Genomic DNA, 13,433 nt, shown 5'->3' with positions numbered 1-13,433 from the left:
AGCATGTATTTCCTCAAAACACCTACATGTTAAGTATGTTAAGACAATTCTTAAGACCTGTGTTACAAAGAAGTAGGCTGAGACACTGATAGAAAACATTTTCTTCAATCATCATAGTAGAATGTAGAAAAAGATTTTGCACAGAGGCTGGTAAACTGTCTTGACAACTTTGCAAGGCTGGTATGTCCCTTTTTATCTTCTTCCAAAATGGAAGTACCACTGCTGAGCTTGACACAAATGGTGCCACACAAACACCTAAAAGTGCTTTCAGTGGAGCTAGTAAGGGTAAAAATAATCAGAATCACTGACCACTGAACAGTTCACTTATTTAATTAAAACTTCCTTTTACTAAAAATTAATGTATTAAGTACAAAATTGCTCCTATAGTACTCAAGAACATAAACTTTTCAGTTTTCATACAAAAGTAATTGATTTATTTTTCCTAAAGCCATTAATATTAATTAGCCTACACAACTCCTGTGTAGGGTGTATTGACATTAACAGTTTAGGGCACTTTGAATCCCAAGAGCTTCATCTACAAATATCAGAACAAAGAGCTCCTTTCTCAAATGGTTTATTGTCTTTTCACTCATTTAGTACTATTTGTATTGCTTTAGCACAAGAGAGATCCACAGCTAAGATCATGCACCCAAGATCCCGAGATCTTTCCACAGGATCCCTTCCAATTGATCTAATCAAGACAAATGAATAGCAGGAACAAGTAAATATTTGGACCTTTAAAGGAATTGGAGAAAACTATCAACATATGGGAAGAAACTTGCTGGTGGTTAAGCAGGAAATTTGCAGGGAAAATTCACTTTGGTACCTTAACAGCCCTCCAAGTGGTGCAGTAAGAAACAGGATTCAGGTACCTAAAGAAAAGCAGCTTGTGCCAGTTTGAATACTCTAAGCATTGACACTGTCTGAGACATTTTTGTGGGGCTGGCAGGTACAAACAAGGAGCGAGACCTGAGCTGTGCCCTTTTTGAGGAATAGCTTCAAGCCAAGCAGGCTAACTTACTTGTTTCAAACAGTAATATGTATTTCAAATAGAAATATGCTCAGTTCCCTAAACTTGAGTTCAACTTCTGATTCATGCCTGAGAGAAAACAGTCTCTGGTATTTTAAACAGAAAAATTTAAGTAATTTGTAAGTTTTGTTTGATTTTGAGTTCCACTTGCAAAAGATGGTGGAAAACAGACATGCTGCCAGAATCAGGTCATCATTAGAAAATTCTCCTTTCATATACAAAGCTGTAAACATATGGCAGTGTTAATGATTCAGTGTCATCTTCCTTGATTTTCTTCTGGTGACCTATACAGTCACCATCTCAACTCCTTATTAGTATACAAAAATTTGCAATTAATAATGTAAAATCTGGAAAATTTATACAAGAAAAGAAATCTCTTTATAATTACATGCTTTCAGAGAAAAGATGGTGCACTGTATCACATATTATGTTTTTTTCAAGTTCACCTCTTTTACATAGACCCAATATAAAAAAAAGTAAGAAAAAGCATCAAGTAAATCAGGCATAAACTGACAATATCCCTGATTCCTTCTGCACATGCTCCTCTTAAAATTGCCTTAAACAGATTGTAATTAATACCTCATGAGGCACATCATTCTTACACTAATTTTCTTCAGTTTCTTCAGTACTTTTCAGAGCATCCAGAAAAGTTTGATTTCTGCTATGAAGTCTAGGAGGCGCCTTTATCTTCTGATCATAAGGAATTTACATAAAAACAAATATTGTTGGTTAAAATCATAGGACTAAAAAGATACAAAATTCCATTTTGTTGTACTTACAAAACACTATAAAGTACAGCCAGTGCAATTTAGTATGTCTACATTCTCATGCAAGTGTATCTGTTCCTGTCAGTTTCAGCACTTTGGATCAGACAAAATACTTGCAAAGGAGCTCAAATCCAAATCTGTCTGTTTGACACTGCAGGATATTTGGAGTGGAAATCAAAGACTGCACAGTTTTAGAAAGCAGAGGCTCCCTGTGATGTGTCAAGCACCCAGGCCCTGCTTCTCTAGGCAAAGGCCTTAAATCATCCTTTTGCTGACAGGTGTGCTCAGGGAAAAAGAAGGGTTGTTTATCCTCATGTCTTTATATATTTTCTACAGCCTATTCACATTAAATGCAACAAAGCATCTTGGAAAACATGCTACTGACGTAATTCTGTGCTGTGGCTGAATAACATTAAAAAACATTTATCTAGCCTTTGAAGTGCAACCTTTTTATTCTCTGTTCTAAATACTAAAATAAGTAAAAATTGAGGCTTTCATGTTAGCTGTCCTATCCTTATCTCCTTTTTCTCCAGCAAACACAAAGGAAGCACAAAAAAAGCTGGACTAGCAAGTGGACAGTAAAGTATCACAGAGAACTACACATCTGTTGGAAAATTTGGTGGCATAACAGAAAGAGGACAAAGAACTTGACACAGCCGTTTATATAACAAGTTTTACCTGCATCTGCATTTTATTTTTTTCTCAAGACTATGGGCCAAATTCTGTAGCTTTTAATGCTCAGTCTGTGGCAGCCTAGACCACAGAGTCCTTCTTCTCAATGCAATTAATTGTTTGACACCATACATCCATGCTCAAACACTGAAAGCAAATTCATTTTTCCCCATTTTATTAAGCCCTTATCTGTATTGACATAAGTATGTTGCCATGTCATATTTGAACACAGTGAAGCATTCCTCATAGAGATGTTGAATATTCCTGGCTAATATCTCTTTAATGCAGTACAAAGCAGATCTGTAACAGCCTAACATAGATTAACACAAATGACTCATTTTTTATTAATATATGCAATAAAAAAAAGTGCCTAAACACCTGCTGGCTTCCAGACTGAACTATTTTTGTCAGATGTTTTAGAAGAAACTGTCAAAGTACTTTTAAACAGAAAGATCAAAGTTCCTATGATGAATTCAAAGGCACTGACTCTCCACATTCAGTTCTCTGTTGCACATTTAGTTCTCTGTTGCACAAATAATAATGGCTGTACCACAGAGCTGATAATATCCCAGGAACAGTAGAAGGCTGCTGTGGCTCAGCTGACATCTGCTCTTCCCATCCATATGACTTAGCAAGAAAAACATGAGAGCCCAGCATGGGGCAGTGGCCCAGGGCAGGCAAGGAAGGGACATGCTGTACAAGAGCAGTTCCTTTCTGGCTGCAGCACAGCTCTGCTCTGCCAAGTCAGGCAGCTTCAGGGGACAGAGTCATAAAATAATCTAGGCTGGCAGGGACCTCTGAAAGTCATCTGGTTCAACCCTTTGGTCAGAGCAAGGGCAGCTTAAAAGTTAAAGATAACTTTAAAGTAAGGTTGGGCTGCTCAGGGCCATGTCCAGTCAACTTCTGAGTATGGATGGAGATCCCACAGCCTCTCTCAGAGATCTGCTCCAATGCTTAATCACCACCTTACCTGTAAATTATTTTCCCTAATATCAAAATGGCATTTCTTTGTCAACTAGTAAAGCTGAAAATAGCGATGCATTCACACTCCTTTCTAAGCAGTACTGAGCAAACCCAGCTCTCAGCCTCCCCACCTTGCAAACCCTAATCTTCTTGATGACCCTACTCACTGCATGGTGCCAGTTTCACTCCTCTCCTGTTCTGCAGCTTCCTATCTGCAGTGGTGAAGGGCTCTTGTTAAAGGGAAAGAATTATTTTGTAAGAAGCAATGGCCTCTGGGTATTGGAGTTCTACCTTTCTTGTATTTTTCTGGTATGGAGAAGTCACCCCTTTGGTTTTGGTTCTAGAAGGGACTGCTGAGATCTGTGACTTGAATTTAAACCTACCTAATTTTAGTTATCTAATATGCAAAATAATACTTGTTTATATTGATTTCATGAGAATACAGTGTGGTTGGGCCCTTGAATTAGCCACTTCAGTTAATAGTCAAAGGTAATGTAAAAGATGGATTAGGACCTAATTTAATACAGAAAGGAGATTGAGCTAAATCTGCCCAATGATAGAGTATCAAATGCCTCATTTGATGTAACAGCATCATCTTTGAACTCCATCCCTTTCTCTGTGTGTTTTTTGAAAAGAGAATGGCCAAGACAGAGTCATTTAAGCATAAGTCAAACCCAAAATCAAGAGTTGAGGCAAAAGAACCCCATTTATGAAGGCTTTAAAGAAGAACAAGCCAGAATTCTTTTCTCTATCTTCTAATTCTCTACCTCATTTCCTGTAAGTACAGAAATAATCACTTTGCCACTCCCTGCAAATAGGAAGTGAGTTTAATATGCCTCCAGTGGCAGGAGCTCTTAGTAGAGAATCAAGGTTTCATTGGGCTGGGCCAGGAATCCAGCAAACACTAGAGGGATGCTTTTGCACTGAAGAACTAACAAAGCCCCTTGGACAGTGAACTGGAAATTCACAAATTCACCAAAACTCATCTCACAGAGATCACAAATACTTCTTGGATGGTAGTGGCACTTCAAACACTGAGCTGTGCAGGATTCAAACTGGACCTGTTAGGGAAGAGCTTTATGCATGACTAGAAATAGCTTGAGACATCTCATGTCCTTAAAGAACTTCTGTTCTTCTGTTGCATGTTGCAAAACGAGATGAAAGACAAGCTTATTAACTCAAATGTTAACATTTTTAGTAGCTTTCATCGGCAGATGTCCTGCCTTTAAGAAATGGGCAAAAGATTCCAGAACAGGCTCTGAATATACACATTCAAATGAATACAAAACTGTTTTCAGAAAAATAGATTTTCTTAGCTGAAAACATAAAAATGAACATTATAACACCATCCAAATTCACTTCTTAGTGCAAATGTTTTGCAGTATAAAAATTATTTTCCATAATCCTGTTGCAGGGTTGGCAAAGCAAATGAGTCTTAATGCCAATGCAATAGAAATCTGAAGTCTGTTCCCAGCTCTGCTTAAAGTGACCTTGAAGAAGCTGTCCAATATTTTGTGAAAATGAACCACTGAGAGATACTGTCAAAGTTAGAAATATGAACCATGTGTAATGTGAAGGAAATAGAAATATTAACAGCAATTAGGAGGAGAGCTGGAACTGAAATTTATGGTTTCTGGGCTTCCTATCAAATGTATCTTTGTACATAATAACAGGGATAATAACAAGGACTGTCTGTGTCTCTTCCGCAGTTCTGGTTCAGATAAAATCACATGCTCTGGCTGTGCTGCTTATCTTAATGCTGTATATGAAATAAATGGGAGCAACTGAGAATATTAAATGATGGAAATCTGAAGGTCCAAACCAGAACCAGTAGCACATAGATTACTTCTTCTTCCCTTATATATTTGATTTTTCTCTTTTGCAGCTATGAAATAATTTTAAGAAGGGAGACTCAAAATACATTTCTTCAATTTAAAAGCACCTCAGATTATAATTTCACTGAAGATATATTTCTAATATTTTTCAATAATCATAACAATTAAGGAAAAACATATAATGTCTCCCACTGCAATATAAGATTCTCCCTTCTCCTAGAAGGGATTCCACTGGGAAAAGGACAAATAGCAGTCTTGCATTGCCTAAGAAAACCATTATTTGTGTTGCAAAAAGCAAGTATTAATGATAATGGCTGAAAACAAAATAAGCCCCACTTGACTCTTAGGAAATGTTCAACATTCACAAGACTCAATTTTTTTTTTTACTTGCAAAATGAAGACCTGAGACACTGTGACATAAGCCACTACAAAACTTCTTTTACTGCTATTTTGAAAGTAAACCTGAAAATACTGGTATAGAGTTGTCATAGTCCTAGAATAATATATAAAAAAAGTCCTAGAATAATAAATAAAAAGTGATTAGACTGTTTCCAGTAGATTATGGAAACAGGAAAATTGTCAACTCTGTCCCTTCAGACATCAAAACTGTATACTTGATAACAACATAATACTTTGTTATGTGACTCCAAGTCCTCTGACACTGAAATGGTTTAAAAATTTTTATGTGGAACTACATTTATTAATAATGTATTCTGTCAGTATCATGCTGATTCTCTAATCAGCAAAAAATGTGTTTAAGAGCATGTCCTACAAGACTTAACAGGGATATTTAGTTAAAAGAAGCCATGAGCAATGAGAGTATTAAATTGGACTTGGAATTGTCATTTTCTGAGGGTAGTTCAAAGAAAGCTAATACGCATCAAAGTGATCAATCATGTCAGCTCTGGAGAGGAATTCTCCTTGGCTCCTTTTTCTGTCAACTTAGTGTGTATTAAGAGTATCATCAGACATGACTGCCTATTCTCTCACTTGCAGGCAGTTAAGCCAGAAGCAGCTTGAGGGACTGACAGGAGTAACTTTGATATGAAGTAAACAGAAGAAGAAAACTGGATCCAATGTTTAGAAAATCCCCCAAGAGTGTAATTATTTGTTTGCTTATCCTGGCAGAGAAGTATAGAGATCATAACACTGGTCAAAGGTCTTCAAAGAGACTGGGGAAATGGCAAAAAAATGAACTACATTTTGTAATTATAAGAGATGGCAGCTCTGTTTCTCAGACCCTTTTTCTGATTTTAAGTCAGAAGCCAATCTTTTCGATTTTCCTTTTCATCAATAACTATTTTCATCCTGTAATGCAAAAGGTTTCATGCTGTTTGATGCCTGCAGAAATGTACTATATATGCACCTCTCTGTCTATAAAATATTGCATCTGCTGTCTACATAGATATGGCCTGGAGTGAAGAAAGTTCTCCCTAAGCAATCTGTAGACTTCATGCTTTCTTCTTCCTTTTCAGTAGTGAATTACTCCTTTGCCCATGCCCCAGTACTGTGCTTCAATGTTTTCTGCTGGATAGGTGAAGGATATATATAGCTTTGTCTGGATTTCTACTATGAGTTGTTTTTTAGTTAGAGAAAGTGAACTTGTAAAAATTTTTAAAGTGAATTTATTAAGAATTTTATTTTAATTTATAAGTTAAATGTATGTAGTCTATCAATTTTATGAGGGGCTTCTTTTCTTGAAGAGTTTAACAAAAGTATCTCTATAAAAAGGAAGTAATTAATTCACCTTTTTAAGAGAAACATCCCCCTACATTTGATGCTATTGCATTTGTCATCTGCTTTCATGAATCAAGCCATTATCTCCAAGACATCTTTGGATGAACTATAAATTAAACGTACTACAGAATCACATTTCATTTAGTAGACATACACAGCTTCTTCAAGGAGTGCCACCTCAGCACACTCAGCAAAAAACTCCATTTTGGTTCAACAGCACAGTTATATTTTATAGTATGTGATAAAGAATGTGAGAAACTCACTCAACATTAAAAATAAAGTAAGCCTCTAATCATCACTTGTGTGAGAACAAGATCCAAGGAAGTCCCAAAACTTGGGTACCAGCAGCTGAATAAAAAGAAACATAAGTCAAAGATTTCTGGAGCTTGATGGATGTTTTTGAATATCTTGAGTTGGCACTGCTCACTTTATTTCATGTTTCAACTATGATAGGTCCACTGTGACTATCATGTGCTGTATCTAAAGCTTACTTAGCTGCCTGGAAAAATCTTGTGTTAGGCCTGGGAGTTTTCAGTTATAACTACTGAAATTTCTACTTTAAGGGAGCAAAACCAATTCAGATGTAATTTACTTCCTGATTTTTTTTTGGTGGTAAAAGGACTGATCTTTTTTTCCTATTCAAATGCACTGAAAAGACTTCTACCTTTACTTTTTTTCTTCTTTTTCTTAAATAGAGCTACTTTGCTGTATTATAGATTCACAATTATCATGATGCAACAGAAATTAGGGAGCAAATCTAGCAGGTGAGTTAGAGGATTGGAGACTTTCCACTAACACCATAACTGGATCCCCCTATGTGACTTGTTTTCAAGCATTCCGAGGAGGCTTGAAATGAATCTATAGTAATTAAAATGTTGCAGGGGAAATTACCTTTGCACTTGTCCTCAGATACTATGGTCTTCTGAAAGGACACAGAGTTATGCAAACACCTATCATTGACCTTTTTGCTGTTTTAAGGGAGATCCAGAATGACACCTACCATGAAACAGTAATGAAGCATTCAAATATACTGAAGGAAACTGGACTCTTAGGGAGTGCTATTGGTCCCCCAAAAGGATGGACGAAATGTCAGATATTTTTTGTCTTCAGTAAAAGCAGCACATACCCCCAGTCCCCAACCACAGCACCACAGAAACCTCTAGAAAGACTGGTAAGACTGAAAATTAACCATTTATACCCATAGGGGTAAGGTACTTTTGTATCAGAAAATACTTTTTAATATTTCAAGTTCAGATAAAAGTTTCATTAGAATCCTATGGATGCTGGAAGCAGGCCAGACTAAATGCTACAGTTTCTTAATGCATGGTGTTTGGAGATGCTGGTAATGCAGAGTTCTACTGCTTTAAATACACACAGACAATAAAACGGAAACATTTCAAGAAATTTTATCTAAAACGGAACATAATTACTGTGACTGAAGAAATCTCATTACTGTTAGTGCTCAGTGGGTCTCATCTCTTTCTCCCTGGGGAAAAAAACCAATGGCTTGAGAATGCTGTAACTAGTGTGGCATCTTCCTACAATTAGCACAGAGTTTTCTAATATTAGATGCATTTATTTCCTAACTTTGTGGGAAGAAATTCAACACAAGTCTGTTTTTTAAAACCCTGCTGTGCCAGCATTATTTGTGTTCTAATATTTTATAACAGCATTTCCCAGGTATAAATAAGATGTCAAGTGTAAATTAACACTGGAAACATGACCTGCCCTGTTTTTTGCTGCAAACTGACAGCTCCACTGCATATGTCAAATGTGAACCACCCTCCCAGCTAACTAGAGACTCAGGATTGGCATATTGCTGAACTGCAAAACTTACTAACAAAACATCACTCTAAAGAACAAGGAGTCCCAAACAATTCTATAAACTCTATTTTCCACTTCTTAATTAATTTTAAAACATTTTTTACAGCAATGATTCTTAAAAATTAGATTTCCAGGGCCTCACAGAGTCTTCCTGTGTAGCCAAACCCTCAAATAGCCCTCTACCTCAGGGAATTAACTGCTTTTCCCACACCTACTTCTTTCACACTGTCATTTCGATTCTGCTTTGCCCCTTCTTTCCTCATGATCATAGAAACACCACAAATGACCTAGGATAAACTGCAGATGGCTACTTTATCAACCACCCTACCAAAACTTAATATCTGAAAAGCAATCCTGCTAGTTTTTATCATACCCTTTATAGAATGGAAAAATAAGTTCCCTTCGTCTTAACCTTCTGATTAAGTAAAGGTTATAGTATCTCCTCTTAATTTTCTTTTTTCACTAAGCAATTATTGTAAATTAAACCTTTCCTCTCAATAATTTCTCCCGATCTTTATCCTGCAGGTCCCAATCCTCCCTGAAGTACATGGTCTAGAAGCAGAAACACTACTTCAGCTGAAACCCTCCAGTGCCATCTCGTTCCCTTTCCTTAAAAATTCTATGCAAAATCCTTCCAAAACAGCAAATAAATCAAAACAACTAGTATAAAATTAGATGATACAAGCAGAAGAAAAATGTTGTTAACCTGTATGTCTTCATTTAGCAAACTTTACTTCAGATCACCAAAAAAGAGGTTTCTAGTTCAAATGGGCTGAAAAAGATCTGAGAATCTTGAAGACTTGCAGTTCAACGCTTCATCTTAGATAAAAGTAAAGATGAAAACCTCCTATTTCTTTTTATGCAAATGATAAAGCCATATCCTCCATGAACCCCAAGAAGAACAGGAAGAAGGAAAGCATTTTGGAAAATCATGCCATCAAATCAATAGACAAATAGAGGATGATCAAAAACATTAGAGACTGGCAGGAAAATAAGATGAACTCTTTTTTCATGTTGATTTTCATTGCCACATCTTGTGTATTGACTCATCAGTCACGGCTAAACATAGTTTATGCAATTGAACTGGAATACCTTTTATCTCTTAAGAGACTCATCCATGGTCTTTTTCATTTGACAAACGAATACTTGATCAACATGTTAGGTTTCAGTATATTTCCAGACCAGTGGCCAGGCTCTAATATCCTCCATTTTACCTTATTTCACTACTTTTCAAAATAAGATTTCTGCTTATATGTTACCACCGCAATTCTTTTCCAATCCACTTTTTCAACAGCATTCTTATTTCACACAGGCAAGTTAACACCATTACTGATTCTCACCCAGAAAGAATCTATTTTGCTATAGACTTGGAAGACACTGGTTGTTGGCTCCTGAACTAAAGTTGAATGCAAGTTACAGGAGTAGAAAGGGAAGATGGAATCACTCCTAATTCACAGGATGGGGTAATTTCAATCTGCACTGTCTTCCACGGTACCTTTAATGTTGCTCTAGGACCTGCCAGAGCCTGGTAGCAGTGGGAGTAGGAGTGCATTGGCATATGGTTACAGAACAGGTATGTATAGAAGTCAACACTATTTCTATGTGAGGTGAAAGGTTCAGTATTAAATCAAATGTGTCTTACCTCACATTAAGGAATTAATGTGAGGTAAGAATTAATATAGATAGCAGCTATGTATAGGAAGTAGCCATTTACTGAACAGCTAATTAGAATACTCCCCAAAATAAACAAAAATAACAACTAGTCATTACTGTAATTATTCATTTCTGTGCCAGTCACTTTGCCTTCTCAGAGTACATTAATGTACTTTAAAGATGGCAAGCATAGCTGAACAAACATTATATTGCACCTGAAATTACTGAAGCACAAAAAATGAACGTGGTATGTATATTGATGACTCTGGAGTAGCAATATGAAGTCATTACTGAAAGTCAACAAAGTAGGTATTGTCATATGTCAAAGTCTAAGTTATCCTTTGGAAAGTTCTGCAAAATATATATTCAAACTGCACTTACATATCTAGATAATAAATATATAGGCCGTATAGGTACAAACATCTGGTCCATGTGCAAATACATGAACGTCCAAGAACACAGTACATATACATTCTGTGCAGAATAGAGGTATATGAAGTGCTTCAAAGATTGATATTTGCACTACTTCATTCACATTTCATGTTTTTCATATGTCTACAGCTTAATAACAAATACAGAGATGGAAGTTATCTCTGTGTGTATGGTTCTGGAATTCAGCAACCCCATCGTGTGGGAAAACTCATTCCTTGCACTACCTGTTCATTGCACTATTCCAGGAGCAGCTTTTGAGCAACTGAGTGACCAGCTATTTTTACCACAGCCATCTATTGCTCTATGGAAAGCTGACCTTGCTTTAACTCCCTACAGCCAAATATCATTCATGAAGAGAATTCTCCATCATCAAGATTTCTGTCACGAATTTTTTGAGTTTTGTTTATGCCAGGTCGACATTGCAAACGGAATATTTTTTACTATTGCAATATGAATGATTTTACATCCACTCCAATTACAAGTGTAAGCACTACCTGTGAAGACTGGCTGTTGATTAATGTTAACTTCAAACCTCAATTACTCTGGTATTTAAGCAGAGTGATACAGGCAAAAATGAATTCTGTGATGCAAAATATGATGATTCTGCAGAAAAAAACAAAGAAAAGCAACAGAAACATTTTTTACAATAATGAAAAAGTCATGATAAATATTTCTCACAGGTCTTTTATCACATCTCTTTTGACAATGTAACTGCCTAAATGAAGTTGCATAACATCAGCAGACCCATATAAAACAAATATGTCATGTCAACAAATGACAGCCACCCACTAGCAAACATTGTGATAGATCAGAAATAATACAAGAGTAGGATGAATCCCTGTGGCATTTCCAAATTAAACCCACAAAATATTGACTGGGAGCAATTCGGAACAACCACCTGGTCTCAGTATATTAAGACTTTAAAATCTGATCATAACTGAGCTAAATAAGTGCAACATATGTTTTGCAGGTGTAGCCATATCCCAGAAATGCACTTGAAAAGAGATATAGTAATTCTTAATTGAAGGTTTTGTGGCATTGGAAAAATGGCAGGAAAATTGTAGACACATTTGAAATCAACCTTTGCCCTTCTCTTCTGAAATGATTTTTAATATATTCTCTTTTTCTTACAAGAGGATGAATTCATTGCCTAATATACCAAGACTGACTATACATTTTAATATCAGACAAAAAGATGTATGAGTTCAATGTGACTTCAGTATCTAAAATTTCTTAGATTCCTCTGGAAATGTCTCCTGTAACTTAGTTAACTGAAATCTTTAAACATGCTAGTACTGAAGCCAGTATATGCGATTTGATCCAAATAATAATGAAGAGGAGCGGAGAAGGGAGAATCTGTTTTCTGCTTAAAACTACTAGACACTCTTTGTTGATCCTTAATCACACCACCAATACAAAGGACTGTCATTTATTCCAAAAACTGAAGTCCTGATTTGGCCTGTATTAAAAACATTGTTACTCTCTCAGGTCCCAAAGGAGAGATGGACCCAGCATCTCCTTTCCTTCACAATATGCTGGCTGAAATGTGTGACAACATCTGAGAACTTTATGTCCTCCTTGAAAAAGGTTTACATTTACCTTTACTCATACCATGCTCCAATGGGCAGTCCTGTGGGATTGTGGACAGAAAAGTGCTCTGGGCATGTTTCCCTCTCATACAAAGCTACTCAGTTCAGCCCTGTATAGACCATGAAGCACATTTCCAACAAGTATGACAGGTAGGAGGAGGCAGTCCCCATCAGTAATAATGACTATTTCTCACAAGGTGTTTAGGGTGTAAGTGAAGAAATTTCTCACCACAGGAAATCAGGAGGACAAAACAGAACTCAGCCTCACCCTCATAGGACTCTTTTGTAATCTGGGAGGGGAGGATTCACAGAATGGATCAAGTCAGAAGGTACCACAGTGGGTCCAGTTCCAACCTCTCTGCTCAAGCAGGGCCATCCCTGAGTGCATCACATAGAATTGCATCCAGACAGTTCTTGAGTATCTCCAGTGAGGTGGACTCCACATCTCTCTGGGCAACCTGCTTCAGTGTGTGGTCACCCACACAGTAAAGAAGCTTTTTGTCATGTTCAGGTGGAACTTCCTATGCATCACTTTCTGCCTGTTGCCTCTTGGCCTATTGCTTGGGACCACCGAGAAAGGCCAGGCTCCACCTCCTTGTCACTCTCTCTTCAGACACTTACATATATTAAAGAGGAACCCCTCAGGCTTCTCAAGGTTAAACAAGCCCAACTGTCTCAGCTTTTCCTCATAAGAAAGAAATGAAGAGAGGCCAGCAAGAGGCTCACTGACTCTCACTGGCCTGGCCAAATCAGGTGACTATCAGCAATGCTGTATCACAAAAGCACTGTTGCCTTATCATTTCACTTCACAGAGATAAGCTGCATTTAAACTGAAAATACATAAAAGTATTCTCAAAAAATTGGGAGCAGCAGTTGATTAGGCTGTTGGTTAATATTTGTAATTTTTCTGAAGCTTTTATTTAGTTACTTA

General features: G+C 36.9%; 1 protein-coding gene across 9 annotated transcripts in view; it reads right to left on the bottom strand.

Annotated features, from left to right (window-relative positions):
- Window positions 1-13,433, bottom strand: part of DLGAP1 (DLG associated protein 1) — a 397,438-nt gene that overhangs the window by 204,511 nt on the left and 179,494 nt on the right. Inside the window, exon 1 of one of the 9 annotated variants that reach the window (XM_066562084.1) lies at window positions 11,408-11,426. The exons of the other annotated variants lie outside the window; for them this stretch is intronic. The gene's annotated coding sequence lies outside the window, so the exon portion shown is untranslated. Of the gene's footprint in view, window positions 1-11,407; window positions 11,427-13,433 lie in introns of those variants that run through there. 9 annotated transcript variants of the gene reach the window in all.

The sequence above is a fragment of the Molothrus aeneus genome, chromosome 1 (assembly GCF_037042795.1).
Source record: "Molothrus aeneus isolate 106 chromosome 1, BPBGC_Maene_1.0, whole genome shotgun sequence".
NCBI lineage: Eukaryota > Metazoa > Chordata > Aves > Passeriformes > Icteridae > Molothrus > Molothrus aeneus.
Note: the sequence above shows the minus strand (reverse complement) of the source record. Positions and strands in the feature narration are given on the sequence as shown.